The sequence below is a fragment of the Danio rerio genome, chromosome 4 (assembly GCF_049306965.1).
Source record: "Danio rerio strain Tuebingen ecotype United States chromosome 4, GRCz12tu, whole genome shotgun sequence".
Lineage (NCBI taxonomy): Eukaryota > Metazoa > Chordata > Actinopteri > Cypriniformes > Danionidae > Danio > Danio rerio.
Window position 1 is genome coordinate 26,172,534 of NC_133179.1, and position 12,315 is coordinate 26,184,848.

The 12,315-nt window shown below is 38.9% G+C and overlaps 1 long non-coding RNA gene across 2 annotated transcripts; it reads left to right on the top strand.

Annotated features, from left to right (window-relative positions):
- Positions 1-6,961: 6,961 nt before the first annotated feature.
- On the top strand, positions 6,962-10,695 carry LOC137490088 (uncharacterized). 2 transcript variants are annotated; one of them, XR_012402119.1, is made up of 5 exons: positions 6,962-7,018; positions 8,255-8,360; positions 8,485-8,555; positions 9,897-10,081; positions 10,243-10,695. It is a non-coding gene; the product is annotated as an uncharacterized lncRNA (long non-coding RNA). The 2 variants fall into 2 exon arrangements; XR_012402120.1 differs by having other exon boundaries at positions 8,485-8,551.
- The last annotated feature ends 1,620 nt before the right edge of the window (positions 10,696-12,315 follow it).

Here is a 12,315-nt window from a genome sequence, read left to right on the forward strand (position 1 = left end):
TCTTAATATAGTTTCCCCATTAAGATTTACTTTTCAAAACATCCCTCTTCCCTGGGAGCCAGGCTAAACGAATAATCACTGTTATTGCGCTACTGACCGAAGTCAGACCCTCAGTCACCCCTCAGAGGTTTCCATCACAGAAATTGCCTGTTATTTGCACACTATTGATTGATTTTACACAACAAAATTCAGAAACATTTGTCAGTTAATTAAAATAACTAACCCTCTACATTGTTAATTAAATCATAAAACTCATAAACATAGGAACACGTTGTTGTTTCTGTACTCTTAAACATACATCACATTTACACTCTTCTCTCGATTTTCATGCAAAGGATCACTCTTTTAAGACTTGTTACAGAACATACAACTCATGCAGTTTGCTGTTTTTTTTTTGATAGACCCAAAATACATGTAAGCAAGCAAATAGTCGTCTCAAAATTCGAACAAAAAGTCAGATCCATTAACATTTTCTCAATTAAGTAACAGCCGTCACCTTAATCTGTTCTTAGTCTGTTCACGGGTTTTCTTTGTTCATATCCACATAGCTGCTGCTATCACCAAAAGTCATAATCAAATTCATCCCCCATATCAATATTCATACCCTCTTTGTTGACAGCCATCTTTACCATCTGAAGGGATGTTGTAGATGTAATCAGTCTGCCCACTGACCATGATATAAATCTGAAAATACATGGCAGACAACACAATAACACTAGACCCACCCCCACTACAGGTAAAACTACAGTAAAGGCCCAGTAGATCCAGGTTCCCCATTTAAACGATAGCCAATCTAGCCAGGAGTTGTTAGCTTTCTTGGGCTCTTTAACGGCCATTCTCATGTGGGCCACTATATCTGTGATGTTTGAACTGTAATCAGGTAAGCTGAAACAGCAGGACACGCCCACGAGACGACAGAGGCCGACCTTCTCGGCTGTTAGGATGTCTAATGCCATTCTGCTTTGGATTACCGCGTCTCTAATTTGCTTCATCTCATCACTAATCAGTGTCAGAGCACTTTCAGTACTGTTTGCAATTGCTAAAACCGACCATGCCAATCCATTGATTTTGTTAATAGTTACGGCTGTACCCCCTCCGTAGAACAGTGACAACCCAATATTGGCCCCTATTGATGTCCAAAGGTCAAACAACACATAACCATTGTAACTGTTAGGCATGTTCCCAGGCAAAACACTAACACTTCTCTTATGTCTTCCCCCTGTGTTTTCATCATCACCTGGAAGATAAATAGAAGTACCCACATTCATCAAAGCAGGATAACAACACCCAGACCACCCATTTGTTGGTAATGAGTGAAACGCTCTGTCCCCACACACCCACACTGCTGCTGGTGATGAGTCACTCGGACTGTCAAACGGACACTGAAAGTACCTTCTCACACCTTTGATCATCGCTGTGCAGTTGTAGGGTGATTTATCTGATGTCTCTATCTTCAGTCTGCAGTCAGACCAGCCTGTAGTGGTAGTTGTAACGTTCTTTCTGGTAGGATGACACACACACACATCTCCTTGTGTGCGCACAATTCGCAGAGGTGGCAATGCAATTCCAGACTCATTCATCCGTGATGCTTCACAAGTCAAAGGCGTGCACGCCTTGTTACCTTGACCTTGCGACATGGCTGACTTCACTGGCTTGCTTACTCCCTTTTCTCCGTCTCCTCCGTAGCCTCCCATCCAGGCTTTCTCTGTGTCTGTTGCTGGCTCATATATTGGTTTTACAACCGCATTTGCTGTTGGGGCAGGTGTCTTCACAACGATTTTAACAGTCTCATACCAGTCTGTTCCTTGCACGTCGATGCCACAGTAATAAGTGCCGGCGTCGGACATTTGGACCTTTTCAATCATAACTGATTGCCGCTTGATGTTCTATTCAGGAGTTACTGTTTCACATACCCCTCTTGACTTTGTTGTTGTTTCTCCCCAGCTGTGACCTTGCTTCACTCATATATCAGCCTGCTGTTTTCCTTCAGACAACTTCAGAGCCCCTCTTTCTCTCCTACTCCCTCGCAGAATCCTCCTCAGGTGGTGGAATTTTCCTGCAGTGCCCAGCGTGCACCCACGTTGCCCGCTCCGCGACCTTCACCGCTGTCTCAGTGGTCAGTAGCAATTGAAATGGACCCAGCCAACGTTTCGCTCTCCAGCTCTTTCTCCTCAGGTCCCTTATCACCACGAAATTGCCAGGCCTCAGATTGTGTAGTGGTCTGTCAGCTGCCTTCCCCAATGCAGCCTTTACCTGCACACAAACATTGGACAACACATGAGACATTTCTTTACAGTAATTCAACATGTCATCCTCACACACATTTGTTGAGGGCAGCTGCTGTTTATCCCCATTCACACCTACACGCGGTGGTCTGCTAAAGACAATTTCAAACGGGCTCAAATTCATTTTTGGTCTTTTTCTCATTCTCATGTACATCAGGACAATTGGTAGAGCTTGAACCCATGTAAGCCCTCTGTCTTCACAACATTTTGCCAATTTGTTTTTCAGAATACCATTTTCTCTCTCGACAGCTCCACCTGAAGCTGGATGGTAACTGCAATGTGTTCTCAAATCAATTTCCAAATATTGGCCCACTTGTTTGATTGCTTCATTAACAAAATGAGTACCATTATCTGAGCTTATTTTTTGTGGTATTCTCCATCTCAGCATGATTTCAGTCAGTAACGCTTTTGCTACCGCAGCCGAATCTTGTTTTGAGGTTGGAAAAACTTCAACCCACTTTGACCACATGTCAACCATCACCAAACAGTACCTTTTCCCATTGCATGGGGACAATTCAATGAAATCCATCATCAAATATTCAAAAGGCCCTGTTGGAGGTGGATGAGATGATAGTGGAACCTTTATCGCTCTGGCCACATTATGTGTGTTGCAAATTACACATCGTCTACAGAAATTGTCCGCAAATGTAGTGAACCCCTTTGAGAACCACAGTTCGTTCATTTGCGCAACCATTGCTGTTTTTGACAAATGATCTTTACCGTGAAGTAATTTCGCATAATGTTGGAAAAAATGTATTGGTAAACACGCCTTGCCCTCAGCACACTTCCACACATTATCTTTCATCACACGGCCAGACTGTCTCCACTTGTTTTTCTCCAGCCCCGTCGCGAAGGTCTGCATATCCTGCAAAGAACAACACACGTCATTGTCATTATCAACAGATAGCAGAGAACATTCAGAGTTGTCCTCGTCTCGGGACGCCGCGACTTTTGCTGCTGCGTCTGCTCTGGAGTTACCTGCAGAAACAGAATCTTTGTTGTTAGTGTGCGCTGCGCATTTACAAATGGCCAGTTTGTGAGGTAGTAAAATTGCATCAAGCAGCGCTGCCACTAAAGGAGCATGGAGTATCGGTCGACCATCAGACTTTAGAAATTTTCTGTGTTTCCACAGAGCCCCAAATTCATGAGCTACCCCAAATGCATACCTAGAGTCAGTGTAAATGGTAGCTTCTTTTTCTGCCATCAATTTACATGCCTCTGTCAACGCCACGAGCTCTGCAGCCTGTGCCGAATAGTGCCCTGGTAATTTACCAGAAGCCATCACATCAAATTCAGTTGTTACAGCGTAACCAACCTTATTCTGGCCTGTTAGTGGATCTTTGAACGCTGAACCATCCACAAAGAGGACATTGTCACAATTTTCAAGTGGTTTGTCAGAGAGGTCAGGTCGTGGTGTACACACCTGTTCAAGTGCTGTTAAACAACAATGATGCTCTTCCCCATCCTCCTCAGTAGGAAAAAGAGTAGCTGCATTCAAACCAGTACATCGTTTAACAGTCACATTTGGCATATCTAACAAGATAATGTGATATCTCAGCCAGCGAGCTGTTGACAGATGCGATGTTTTTGTTCTTGAAGTATCATGGACACAGAATGTGGCACCATCAATATCAGATCAGAATAACCAACAAAATCTCTTGAAGCCATAACAGCTTTTTCCGCAGCCGCCACTGCTCTTAAGCAACGTGGCAGGCCTGCTGCTACAGGGTCAAGTTTGCTCGAAAAGTAGGCCACAGGTCGCAATCTACCTCCATGATCCTGTAGGAGCAATGACGTCATGAACCCATTTCTCTCATCTACCATCTGAACAAATGGTTTTGTTGGTATAGGTAAACCCAATGCAGGGGCCTCAGCCATTTGTAACTTCATGTTTACAAATGCCTGCTTTGCCTCTGTCGTCCACTCTAGTTTGTCAGTGGATTTCATCCCCTTCCCTAATATTAGGGCTCTCAGGGGTTGTTCCAAAATTGCATAATTTGGAATAAATGTGCGACAATATGAGCACATTCCCAAAAAAGACAACATTTGTTTTTTCGTCAGCGGTTTTGGTACATTTTTTTCAGACAGAGATTTACTGTGTGGTGTAATGACATGCCCCAAAAATGTTACCTTTTGTTTAACAAACTGCAATTTTGTCAAACTGACTTTGTGGCCCTCCTTAGCCAGGTGTTTAAGGAGAGTCACAGTGTCTTTCACACATGTCTCCTCTTCCTCAGCACATATCAACAAGTCATCAACATACTGTAGCAAAGCAGTTCCAGCTGTCAGGGTCAAAGGTTCCAAACTTCTTAACAACGCTTCATTGTACAAAGTTGGAGATGCTGTAAAACCCTGACACAGACGTGTAAAGGTGTAGCCTTTACCGTTGAAATTGAATGCAAACCAAAATTGACTGTCTTTGTCCACTGGCACACTGAAAAATGCATTTGCCAGATCAACCACTGAATAGAATTGTGATTTTTCAGGAATTTGTGACAAAATCGTGTACGGATTTGGAACTAATGGAGCCCTTTGTTTGACAGCTGCATTTACTGCTTGTAAATCCTGTACAAAACGCCATTCTGTAGGCATCCCATTATCCCTTATCTTTTTAACAGGAAAAATAGGGGTGCGAACCTCAGAATTGTTGCATGGTACAATAACGCCCTGTTCCAGTAAAGCCTCAAACAGTGGGGTAATGCCCTCAATGGCTTCCCTTTTCAAAGGATATTGTTGTTGACAAGGTCGGTTATCAGATTTTTCAGTGATTTTCACTGGATCACAACCTTTGATTAAACCAACATCATATTTGCTTTTAGCCCACAATTCACTTGGTATTTCTGCTAAAGCTGGGTGTATGTCTGCAGCGTTAAAGTCAACCATGCAAGAATTCTTTACGCAAAGTTTGTCAATAGCAGTCACAGTTCTTGAAACAGCTGTTTCACTGTCCACCCTAAACTCATTCGAGAGCGCGCTCAGTCTTCGGCTTCAACACACTGCTTCACAAACAGGCCTAAATCAGCCCAAGACTGAGTTTACCCTTGCAAACTGATATGTGAGGCACAGCCTGTGCTGACATGAGATAGAATGAACACTGCTTTTCTGACAGGGACACTGAAGCTGCACACAGACTATCCTTTCAGTACATTTTCTCTAAAATCAACGTTTCATTCACATTTGTCTCAAACCAAGCTTTCTCAAATTCCTCATTTGTAAATTACGACATGTGACATACAATGCAGTTCACCAGGAGACATTATATCACTGTTAAAAGGTTTAACACGTTCTTTAGCCAATTTGCAAATTTAATTAGCCCATTCATTGTCTTCAATGAGCCATTCATAGAGGAATCTGCCGTTAAAATCATGTTTAGTTTACACAAAATGTCCCTTCTGATGATGGAAACGGGGCATTTTGGTGAACAAACAAATGCATGTCTGAAAATTTTACCCCCCTCTGTTTCACAGGTCAGTGGAGCTGTAAATCGCTCAACCACTGTATGACCAGATCTAGACAGAGACTTGTGAAATTTGGTTGATAGAGGTATTTCACACTGCAGGTCACATGGTCGTATGTAAGATCTGCTAGCTCCGCTATCAGCTAAAAAACTCACCCAAAGTGGTCTCAATCAACATAAAATATTTTGTCATATTAAAAATGCTTCATTACCAAAAAAACAATACCATTTCATCAGAAAAAAAATGATCAACATCACTGTGATCAAAATTACAGTGGGAAATGCAAGCTTTTTCTTCATTGCAGAGAGCCAGTATATCAGTGTATGTGAATATGTGTGTATAAAAATGTGTCTGCATTTAAACATGTTAGTAAAAAATGTTCATTTCCTTTTACTGTAGCTGTTGGCTGCTTGCCCAGACCCTCTCTATTCTGCTCTTCCCTCTCCGCACATCAGCTCCGTTGTTGGTTTGCGCCTTTCGGGTCAATCCTTGACCAAAAGTCCATCTCGGTGGCAAGCGCAGACATTTGGTACAGTTTCTCGTCACGTACACCACAGGCTCTGCAGATTTAATCGCCATCCGTCACATTCCAGTTTCTCCATCTTCTGGTATCTTTCTCACCCTTGACACCTTTGTCGTCTTTGAACTTGCGATATCTTTCCCAGATAGCAGGCAGTAATCGGCCCGAGCTCGGCTGCCCTCCGGCGCCTCCGGCTCCGACTCGGCATCGGCGAGTGTTATCCGGGCCGAGTGCGGCCCGCAGCTCGCTCGCGCACATGCGGCTGTGATGCGGCTGTAAAGCACTGGCCCGATTCCGGTCAACCATATGGCAACCGATTAAGGCTGATGGCAACCGATTAAGTTCTTATTTTATCTAGTAATCTGTTAGCTCCACGTTTAATGATAATTTGAGAAAATATTCATGGTACGATAGCAAAAAAAAAAAAAAAGAATATTTAGTGTGGATGGTCGCAATGTTTAGACGCAAACAAAACAATATTATTTATAAATAGATTATACATGTCATCTAGAGAAAAACTATGTAAAATTCGCTTATTTTTGAGATAGCACGCTACTGTGCTGACTGTTTTTGTTTTAAAGCAGAAGTTGGTTTCATAATAAACACATGCGTGACTAAACTCATGATCCACACTCCAATCCAGACGGTGGCGGTAATGCTCCAAAAAGCTGGTTGTCAACCACCATGGTACGAAGATCACAAGAAGAAAAGGTTTGGTTTTTTTTAAATATTTCATGTGGATTCCGGTCAGAAAGGTAAGCTTTTTACTGCTTGTGTACTGTATAATTAGCGAATTTAGAGCTTAAAACATTTCCACGGTGTTTGGTTGTAACAGCGTTTAGTAATTTACAACAGTTTGATACGAAATGTAACTTGCTTTAAGAAACACGACTGGAGCTAATGTATGCTAACGCTAACAGTTACAAACACGTCTGAAAGTTCCTTTTCCTTTAACACAATGTTAGATTGTAACGTGTGTAGTAACTGAAAACTATTTTAATTATTTTAAAGAAACATGAAACGAATTTGTGTATGTGCTAACTTTGCGTTAAAGAAAGTTTCTGTAGACGAATCCATTACCATGGCAAAACGTGTTTTTTTCCTGATTTAACATTATAAAGTACCGTGGATGTTGAAAAAATCATTGTACAGGCGTTTACTTATCCAACAGTATTAATTCTGTGATTGTGTAAATAAAAACTAATCGTTTTGGATTAATAAAATATGATTGTTTATCTTGTTTATGCAGTTAGTCACGAAAAGTGATCGAAACTCGACTGTTTACTATTCTCTTTAAATTATCCAAGAGAAATATATTACTATGCACTTTAATTCATATGTTTTAGCCTATGTGAATCAATTATATCTTTTGCTCAAGCTGTAATGGTCAGTTAATGTAAAACTGAACGTCTTAAAGCAGATTTTGATGTTTTTTTTATGTTATTGACAGTGATAAATTCTGATTTAAATGAATGGGTAACAATATTTGTTGGTTAAGTCTTGTTGTTCTTGTTTAACAAAGGTTAGTGAGATCATTTTGCAGAACATCACGACCAAAGAAGTCAATAGCACACTCTTTTGAACGTGAATAGGCATGTTATAGTTGTGTGCTAAAAGTCCATTATAAGCTGTAAACTGCTGATACATTTTCAACATAGATTGAGCTTTTCAGACATTACATTACTAATTGCTTCACAAACAGCTGAAATGGTTTATTGTTATTGGCTATCATCATCATCAAACATTTTTCACAATGGTAGGTTAATCTTCATGGGTACAGAATAATGCATGTGCTTGACCATCTTACAAATCTATGTCTCAGATTCATAAGGCTGTCACTCTGCATGAATCTCCGAATAAATCTTGTGCAACCTTCTGTGTACTGATTATTTACACTATAGGTATTATATGCATTAATTAACTTTGATAGTATTTCAGGATTTGAACTTTTCTTTACGGGAGGTTAACAACAATGTGATGTTTTATTATAGATGCATATGAGGAAGCTCGACTCAAACATCCACACGCAACTGTGATTTCTGACTGGTAGACAGATGAGGACGATGATCGCCTGTCATACATCTAAAGACAGAACAGGTTTGTTTGCAATTATTTTAAACACATACTGTCAACATTATGTCATTGATCTATTACAACCTGTGAGTTTTGCCCTGGCACTATACTAAAGTGATGTTTTGTTTTGTAAATGTATCTGATTAAGGGACAGTATAGACACATCTATACCGTGATGAAGAAAAATTACTTGGAACAAAGAGGCTGGATAAAAGGCAGGTATGAAGATTTCAGAAATCAAGGCAGCACCACAAGTACCATCACCATCAATGACTATGGCAGAAATCTTAAGACCACCATCAAGATGCACAGATACTGTACATTCCAGTACACCAGGCGTGTCCAAACTACGGCGGCTTTTTATAAATATCAATAGAATCTGGCCCGCTATACAAAAATGAACGTAATTCAATAAATAACCACCGGGTGTCGCTATTACATGCATTCAATTAAGCAGCAGTTCTTGTTATGATCTATCTATCTATCTATCTGTCTATCTGTCTGTCTGTCTGTCTGTCTGTCTGTCTGTCTGTCTGTCTGTCTGTCTATCTACCTATCTATCTATCTATCTATCTATCTATCTGTCTGTCTGTCTGTCTATCTACACACAGTTGAAGTCTGAATTATTAGCCCCTCATTGATTTATTTCTTCTTTTTTAAATATTTCCCAAATGATGTTTAACAGAGCAAGAACATTTTTACAGTATGTCTGATAATATTTTTTCTTTTGGAGAAAGACTTATGTTTTATTTCGGCTAGAATAAAAAGCGGTTTAAATTTTTTCATGAACCATTTTAAGGTCAAAATTATTAGCCCCTTAAGTCTTCAGAACAAACCATTGTTATAAAATAACTTGCCTAATTACCTTAACTTGACTAGTTAACTTGATTAACCTAGTTAAGTCTTTAAATGTCACTTTAAGCTGTATAGAAGTGTCTTAAAAATATCTAGTCAAATATTATTTACTGTCATCATGGCAAAGATAAAATAAATCAGTTATTAGAAATGAGTTACTAAAACTAATATGTTTAGAAATGTGTGGAAAAAATGTTTAACTCTCCGTTAAACAGAAATTGGGGAAAAAATAAACGGTGGCTAATAATTTAGGGGGGCTAACAATTCTGACTTCAACTGTATGTATATATATATATATATATATATATATATATATATATATATATATATATATATATATATATATATATATATATATATATATATACACATGTGTCTGTGTGATGTAAAATTTGGCCTGCGACAACGTTTGTTTTTTTGCATCTGGCCCTCGGCCCAAAAGGTTTGGACACTCCTGCAGTACACCTATGAACATTTACAGTCTTTGTTCTAGTGCAGTTTGAGATCAAGACAGAACTTATTGCATCTCGTGATGTCTTTGTAAGAATTGAAGACATCACTAAATTTGTTAAGGTTTAATGCAGCTAGAAAGTAAAGATCAACTAGAGAATATCAGCAGTGTCTAACCCACTGTTGTATTTACAGAAGTTGTATGAGAATAAGCTACAGGTTGATTTATACTAATCTGTTATTTTTCTTTTTTAGCACGACTGACTGAAGTTTTAAAATCATGCAACGTCATAAAGCAGCAGCTGGGCCTGATTCTCACAAAACCAAAACAGACGTGATGAAATTCCAGATGTAAACACATTTGACCTTCCTTTGGCCAATTTGATTTGGAAAAGCTTGAAAATCAATTAAAGGAGCAGCCCGAACAAATGAAGAAACTGGTAAGTTCAAGCTCTTGCTAATTTCAAAGTGTTTTAAGTTTATTTGTTTTTTTTGATAGTTTTTTTGCTTCGTAGGTACCCTACTTTTTTCCTAATTTTTTCTTTTTTTTTTACATTAGTACTTGTTCACTACTAATTATCTGTTTATCTTTTAATCACAGATGGAGTGAGGACAAATGTCCTTACCACGCCACTGATAAAGAAGTGGAAAAATGCATTACAAGGTAGCTACAACTTGCCCCTGACAGGGATGGAGGAAGAAAGAAGAGAAAGCTAATGTGTCAAATGTCTACATCACTATTTTGTTTTATTTTTTAAACAACGTTTTAAGTGTATTAGGATGTTCCCTGATACTTGAACAATTTGTTTCTTTAATTTGCATTTATATATATGTATATGTATATATATGTGTGTGTGTGTGTGTATATATGTATGGTATGTGTATGTATGTGTGCGCGCCAAATTCTGAAGAAACATCTTGATACATTTTTAATAAATGTAATACAAATAAAATTATAAATATAAAATTGCACAAGACGTGTATATATATGAAATGTATAATCATCTCACTCATGTCTTGCTGTTTGTGCAATTGATTTTGTTCAAGTTTATTTAAAAAAAAAAGTTTGACTTTATACTTCTGCAATTATATATATATATATATATATATATATATATATATATATATATATATATATATATATATATATTTGTTTGTTTATTATTATTTTAATGTTTTATTAAAAAATGTTTCAAGATGTTTCTTCAGAATTCTGCAGTACTTTTTACAAGTTTGACTTGTATATTTTACGGATTGTCATTGGTATTTTTAAGATGTTTCTTGCTATATCTTAAATTGGTTTCTATATTTAGGTTAATATAAAATTTAGCTGTTTTTTACATATTTTTAATTGAAGTCTGTTGGGAAAACAGGGTTGTTTTAAAAAAACATCTGTGTTTGTGTGTAATTTTTAGATTTTTTGTTTAAATCTTTCTGTGTCTTTATTGTGTTGTTTTATTGTTGTTTTTATATTGATATTCTTGTGCACTACAAAATTATTTATAAAATTTTAGTACTATTTTTTTCATGCAATCAATAAACGTTTAACATTTATTTATTTTGTCATTTGTCTGATTATTTTCGTTACAGAATATGTATGCAGTTTGCACTTTATTCAAAGGTTAAACGCAGTGCTTACACTTTGTGTTTACATTATAGCCTGTGTTTGCTGTTATATAAATTCAAATGGTTGTAATACCATATATCAAGTACCAATGTAATACCAAAAGGTTTTATAAGGTGTATAAATACGGAGTCGCGCCAGCTCAGGGCCGCAGCGCACATTACGCTCGCGCCGATTCCGGCGCGGATGCGCAGCTTCGGCTCGCTTACGGCCGCCGCATCTGGCCCGCTTGATTCGGGCCGGAATCGGGCAGTGAGTCCACAGGCATCCGGCCCGAGTCCGGCAGCCGAAGTTGGGCCGAGGGGTTAGTCTCCGGCAGGCGACAATCTTGCCGGAACTGGCCCGAGTGTATTTTGCTATCTGGGTTAGTTGTCAGGTCTTGGTTGGATCTTTGGTTGGCCGCTTGTACCAGAGCCATGTGCAGCTCATTTTCTGCTTTCTTCTTGTCTTGCTCTTGCTTCACTGTCAGCTTGTCTTCAACATGTTGAGCACACAGCAAAATGTCTGTTAAATGTCCATTTCTCCAGTTCAAACAGATGTCCTCCACTCGTTCGAGGTGGGAATTTCGTTGGTGCGGTCGGAGGTCTTCTAAGACAGTAGCAGTTGAGGTCTGGGTCAGTTCTCAGGGCTCGCAGCTCAGCCACGGGATAGTGATGGTACGGCGGTACATGAATGGAAACAGATGTATAGAAAAGATTAGTAATGCTAATTAATCTTTCATTCACACTTTCACATTTTTCACTTGCTTTTTCCTTCACTTTATCTCCTTCATTCTTTTCCCTACATGACACTTCTTCGTTCTCTTCCCTACATGCCAGCTGCCTCAGCAGCATTTTCCTCTTTGCCTCTTATCTGCCTTTCTGAGCCAACAATCAACAGTCTCCACACGACACACACACATTCCTTTCACAAAAACAACCTGCTTTTCCTTCTGCCTTCTCAATCAACTCTTTCAATTTGTTTAACCTAGTAACACTCAACATTCCCTTTCCCTCAGAAACTTGTGATACTTTATTAGTTTTCCTATATCTTGCATGCTTTTTTTCTTTT